Below are 6,367 nucleotides of genomic sequence, written 5' to 3'. Positions count from 1 at the left end.
GTTTTGTCTTTGGCAACTGCAAACTGTTAACTAAGCCATTGTGGGTCAGATTCTGATGTCTTCTACAGTGAATGTAAATCCAGCTCTATGGGCCAGATCCCCAGATTTACACCATCTGAGAATTCAGCCATTTGAATTTACACCAGTGTAGAATCTTTCTCTCTAGCTTTTTAAGATGGTAAACCAAGTGGTAAAAATAAACCTCTGTTAAATACATGCTGCTCATCTGACCTTCTTGGCTTTTTTCTTTATTGCAAAAAATAAATATTGCAAATATTCTTTATTGCAAACCCAGCTAATTTGCTGGCTGGAAAAGACAGCACTGTGCATTTTTTATTTTGTGTACATTGTGCAACACAAGCACCTAGTTCTGGTTTTGGTTTATTATTTATAGGCATTTCTATGATGCCTCTCTCCAGAGCAGCTTTGAGGTATTTGTGGGACTTTTCTGTATTCCTCATATCTCTCTTAGTATCCAAACACACTAGCAAAAGTAGAAACTGAAAGGCAAAATAAGCCTTTCAAAGTCCAGTTAAATTACAGCCAGTAAACAATTAGGCATTAAGCAGCATTTGGCCTGTCGAGGATGTAATCGGTTGCAACTCTTTCACTAGCCTCTCCCTATCCCTCTTGCTGAAAGATCAATATTTTCCTCAATGTGTTTCTCAATCTAAGACTTTCAATAGATCCTTAAATTATCCTGCTCTTCCCCCCAAAACCTCAGTTGAGGCCCCAACAGCTGGCCTTGTGTGTGTGTGTGTGTGTGCCCAGGCAAATCAAAGCTAAGCATCACCCAGGACAACAGATGGTGAACCACAGGTCATGTGATTAGTGTCTGGTGCATGACCAGATTAACAAAACTACAACAGGCCCAGGGTGGCTTCTGGAGTTGATGCGCTGCAACCAATTCTTTGGATCCATCCCGCTCACTTATTTTTTCCGCCAGGCAAATAAATCTGGTCACCAGCTAAACCTGACGGTGATCACTTTTCACAGGCCCAGGATTGCCTGGGAAGTTTGCACCTGGTTTTAAGATTTCGGCAGTCAGGATCTTACAAGAGAACATTTGCACCACTCTGCTTTCTAGCAGGTTCATCCAGAAGATGATGCCCAGAAGCTTTGGTGGGGCTCCGCTCTCTGCAGCGTTATGAAAGGAGCTGCAGGTCGCTTAGGGGACCCTGGACACTGCAGCCCTGTGTGTGGGTCTATCCATACATGCTTGGCAGGCATCACTTCCTCTAGACAGTGACACAATTTAATCTACCAGCGCTTGAACATATTACCAAATCGGGGCCTTGTTTTCAAAGATGACTGCTGGGGTGGGATGTGGGCGGGAGGGGACAGGCAGACATCTACCCTTTTTGACTCTTCCTTGTGAGTGCTTACATCCCTCTGCCCGCAGGCGCTGCTGTCCAGAGCAAGTCACACTGCTCTGGCGGCAAGTGCTAAATTGAATTTAAAATTCAGGGTCTGATGTTCAAAGGCTGCCTGGGAGATCCCCCACTGGTGCTGCCAGCATTAATTTAGTTGCTGGGTTTTTTTTAACTTCCTTTGTCGCCGGGGTGAGACTGCCCCCTCCCTCCATCTCACACTCCCCCCAGCCTCCCAGATCGGGGAAAGCAGACCCTAAAACGACAGGTCGGTATCAGGGCATTTCATGGTGGCAACAGAAAGGGCCCAATGCTCCTAGAGGGCCCAGCTGGGATATCGCTTGTGGTCAGATGAGGTCTTTCCTTTAAAATAGAGTGAGAGTAGGAAGCTGTGGGCAGATGCTGCTCAGGACAATCTGCCACCCCCCTAGGCAAAATGTCAGCGTGCTGGCTTCTTCTTCCCCATAGAACGGAAGCTCTCCACCAGGGGAGCAGGGTGCATCGGACTTTCTGCGGGGGGGTTGCAGCAAGGCTTCTGATGGCCCAGTGGTCGCCACTCACCTCAGGCTTGGCCCAGCCACCCTAGGCAGAATCGGACACTCTAGGCAGCTGCCTAGTTTGCATATAGCTAGAGCAGCCCCTGGCTAATGACCTTGAGGCTCTAGGCCTGCTGGATGATTGGGGTCCTGAGGCTGCTGTTGTGGAATAAGCAGAAAAGGTTGAAATCGTCAGTGTTTCTGAAAGAGGATGTGTATTACAGCAGTGCTCAGTGCTGGACCGTCCCTGCCCAAGAGCTTGCAGTCTCAACAGGCAAGACAGCCAAAGGGTGGGAGGAGGAGGAGAGAGGAAGTGACCTGCCCATGGTGAGTGACAGAACTAGGTCTCCTGACTCCCAGTTCAATGCCTTATCCTCTGCACCAGGCTGCCTCTCAATGACCTCCTCACTAGACTATTTGTAACTCTCCAGGCCTCAGTTTCCCCGAACACTTGCTTTTCTTCCTCCCAGGGATGTTGGGGGACTTCATTCATTCATGTTGTTCAGGTGACCCGAGGTCCCTCGATCCCAGGCTGTTTGCTAATATAACAACACTGATCCCTGTAGTAGCTTCGCGTTCTCTTTCTCTCAAACGAAGGATTAAATGCTTTGGGAGTCGGAGGAGTGTAGTTCTCCCAGACATTGGGACCACCATCCTGGCTGACCTCCCGGTCAGGAACAAGATCCTGTTCTGGAGTAAGAGTGTCCCCACATGGACCTACTCTGTTTACACAAGCGCTAACAAACAGGAAGTGTGTGGAGCATTCCCCTGGAGCTTGAGGAAAATCCTACAGTTTAACTGACCCCTGCTGATTCTATACCGGGCAGGTTCCCTGATGAATAAGTGGGAGGCTGTGACTGTGCTGTGAGAAGTTAAGCCTAGGACTGTAGGATAGGTGATAGCCCCCTGCGCTTTTGCATGGGCTAGACGGTGCATAAAACAGCGTCTACTTAACCCCTAAGCCCCCACACACTGCCCCACTTTCTCTCTGTGTAACTTTCCTGTTTTTTTTTTTTTAATGTTTTTGGAGCCGCAGTCAAAGGCCCCAAGAAGTGAAAAGCTGCAGCTGAGACACCAGCTGTCTGCCTTGTTTAAACAGCGACCCTTTTTATCTCCCATTGTCTTTGAAGCGAGTAGCTTGGGTGCCAGCAATCAGTTGTTATTTGAGCTGGACAAGCTGTGTTGCTCCCCCCCAAGTCCCCCATGCTTAGGGGGGAAAAAAACCCTGACAGACTCCTGGCTCTTATAGGGTGAGGGATTCTCTCTGGCAACGGCCCTCAGCTGTCTGCCCAGTTCGACTCTCCCTTGCCAGGAGAACTCCCACAATGGATCACTGGGGACGGGATCCATTGGTGTTCAGTGCGAGGCCACGGGATGCCTCTGCAGTTCTAGAGCCCAGGGCTTCGCTGGCTTTCTCGCCGGTTGGAAGATGGGGAAACAACATTTGCAAAAAACATTCATGAAATTCCGTGGCTGATTTTTGGGCAAATTTAGCTTCCAATGGAATTTCTGACCAGCTGTAGCTGAATATTGAATCCCCCCAAACATCATCATCCACCCATCCTCCATCCCTGGAGGCACCAGCCTTTCTGAACAGGAGCACTGGGCTGACTGTCGGTGAAACTTGCCTCAGCCAGCGGCGTCGCTGCTGAGTGTGTGTGTGGGCTCAGCCCCTCCTGGCCACATAACTCTCTGTGCTGCCAGGCCAGCATAGGCAGGGTGACCAGACAGCAAGTGTGAAATATCAGGACAGGGGGAGGGAGGTAACAGGAGCCTATATAAGAAAAAGGAGGGGCTGCACACTGATGCCTGTGTTAAGTCTCTGAGCATGTACCGTGTGAAGCGGAGGGTTTCAGGAACCTGAGCAGACTCAGGCTGAGCTGAGTTTTTCCCCTGCTCATGCTCTTAGTAGCTCATCCACACCCCTTTCCTCTGATCACACTGCCTCCTGCTGGACAGAATTCCAACAGACAAAACACCAACTGGGGCAGGGAGAGAGGGGGAGAGGAACTAGCATGGCACTTGCTGCCTCTCACCCTGATCACTCTGCTTCAGTGCGACATCCTGTCCACATCCAATGCTTGGACTGTTTTGCCTGCTTAGTGCCTGCCCCAGAGAGCTTACAATCCCTCTCTTATTACCTTTGGTTTCAGCTCCTTGCACAAGCCTGATTCAGGGCCTCTTGGTGTTACTGGAATACATATACTAGCCAGCAGTAAGCGTGTTCGGACACAGTTTCACACCAAACGAAGGGAAGTTGTGTCGATGATTGACACAGGCAACTGTCTAAGCAGCAGCAGCTTTCCAGGAAGGGTTGAGGGAGGAGAGAGGTGGGAAGAGGTGATAAAGGTGACAGAGGAAGCAGTCACAATCTGTTGCTTTCAGGAGGGAGCGAAAGCTCACACCCAGTTGAGCTGCCCAGTGTTGGACTGCTAGGAGCTCAGACTAAAGACACATCATTGGTGGCATCTCCCTTTAAATGTGGCAGGATGCTGCCTGGCGCCGACCCAGAGCTTCCTTCAAAGTTCATGTCAGGCTCAAGGGGCAAAAGAAAAAAAAATCTCTGGCCCTGTCTGTCCCCATGGGTGATCAGATCCCAGCGAAGCCAGCCCCAAGTGCAGGAGGAAAGCAACCTAATTGGCCTCAGTCCTTAGAAAATGCAACTGATCTTCTCTCATCCTCCAGCACTCCTCACTCTCCTGGGAAGGCTCTCTTGCACAGCTATCCATTATGTGTGCCCTGGAAGGGATGGGAAGAGTGAGAAATGGCACCGGCACCAGCTCATGGTTTAGAATGTCAGGAAGCAGATGGTAATTTACATGTAGGTGTGAAAAAAAAGTGCCTTTAACTTGGGGGTATTAGAAGTTTGGAGAGATTGCTTAAGGTGAAAGCCTTATGCTCTGTTAGCAGCTGCAGCCTCTTGGGAGGAACTGAAAATTGCTTGTGATCTTGTGTGAAGCTCTATGGAACAGGGGCACAAAAGGAAGCTAGATTCCCCCCTCCCTCTCTTCTTCCTTCGTTATTTAGATTCCCATAAATCCAGCTCCCAATGGGGAGGTTGGATTTTTCCCAGTACAACTTCAAAAGCAAATCTGGGAAGTATAGTGCTCCGAAGGTGTAACTGAATCGCTGCCCAGCGTGGTTCTGGAGTCCCCCAGGTTCCTCATTCCTGAAGGCTACAACTTTCCCATACAACCTGGGCATATCACAAACACCCTGCTGTCCTGGTCTCACCATCATCTCCTCACCCGATCCTGGCCTTCCCTCTACATCACTAGGGAACTGACACCGCAGCAGTTGCCTGACAGCTAAAACTTTCATGTCTTTTATGTCTTTTTCCACTCAGTCTAGAAGGCCAAGCCATCTAAGGGCAAGGCAAAGGTGGCAGTGAGATGGGAGAACAGTATAATCACCTACCAGCTATTGGCAGCAATACCCTGGCACCACGGCACCTCTCCTCTCCCAGCACCACACAAGAAATTAACGCTGGTTCACCGAAGAACACTGCTTTACCAGCATGAATCTGCTCTGACCTGGACAGCCCACGTTTGGGGAAAGAGGGGAGTTCGGGCTCAGTGCTTCTTCCCTTGCGAGTCTTTCTCTGCTGAGGCTTTTGTGGAGTAGACACTTGTGTCTTCTAAGAACTAGCCTGAAACCACCAGATCTCTTCCTGGAGGCCAGCCACTCTCCAACAAGGCTTGATTGGAATTGGCAAGTTAAAGGTCCTGTAATGTATCATCGAGCCCCCGAGACCCCCAGTCCCCCTTAGCCCTGAACCCAGCTGCACTGTTAGCCAACAAGGGGATGGAAATGGGGAGTGTTGCCTGAAAGAAGAGACAGGCACATGTAAAGAACAGCAACCTGACCACAGAAAGGAGACAAGTCAACTCTTGCTGGAATTAGCAAGTATCACGGGGTTGGGGAAGAATTCAGCCAGAAATCATATGATACGAGTTGGATGTGGGGAGATCCCTATGGGAAAATATATGTTTAGACTAAAGTGAACAGAAGTCCTCATTACTCATGCAGAACAGAGGTTCCTTTCAGGCAAGTAGCTTCCAGACACTGGAGGAAAATTGATGGAGAAAGCACTTTTATTTTTCATTTTCAAATATAGCCATTAACAAAAGATGCAACCCCGCCCCCTCCTGTAATGTAAGGAGTACAGAACCAGTTGAGAGTCCTAAGTCTGTGGAATGAGGAGGTTTTGGACTATGCCTCCCAATGGGCTTTTTATTTTTGTGCTTGGGAAACAAAATAAGTGAGTTATGATTTATTCACCGTCCATGTGTGTTAATGTGCTTCCCACAGATCATCATCAACATCATTCTTCACTCTATGGCTGAATGAAACTACAAAAGCACTTTGCAAAGGAGGGGAGGCTGAGGCACAGTGCAGTGATGGTCTCGGCTAAGGTCACTCAGTATGTCGGAGGCAGGGTCAGAGAGAGCTTGCTTACTT

The sequence above is a fragment of the Mauremys reevesii genome, linkage group 19 (assembly GCF_016161935.1).
Source record: "Mauremys reevesii isolate NIE-2019 linkage group 19, ASM1616193v1, whole genome shotgun sequence".
In the NCBI taxonomy this organism is placed as follows: Eukaryota; Metazoa; Chordata; order Testudines; family Geoemydidae; genus Mauremys; species Mauremys reevesii.
This window is presented reverse-complemented; position numbering follows the sequence as displayed.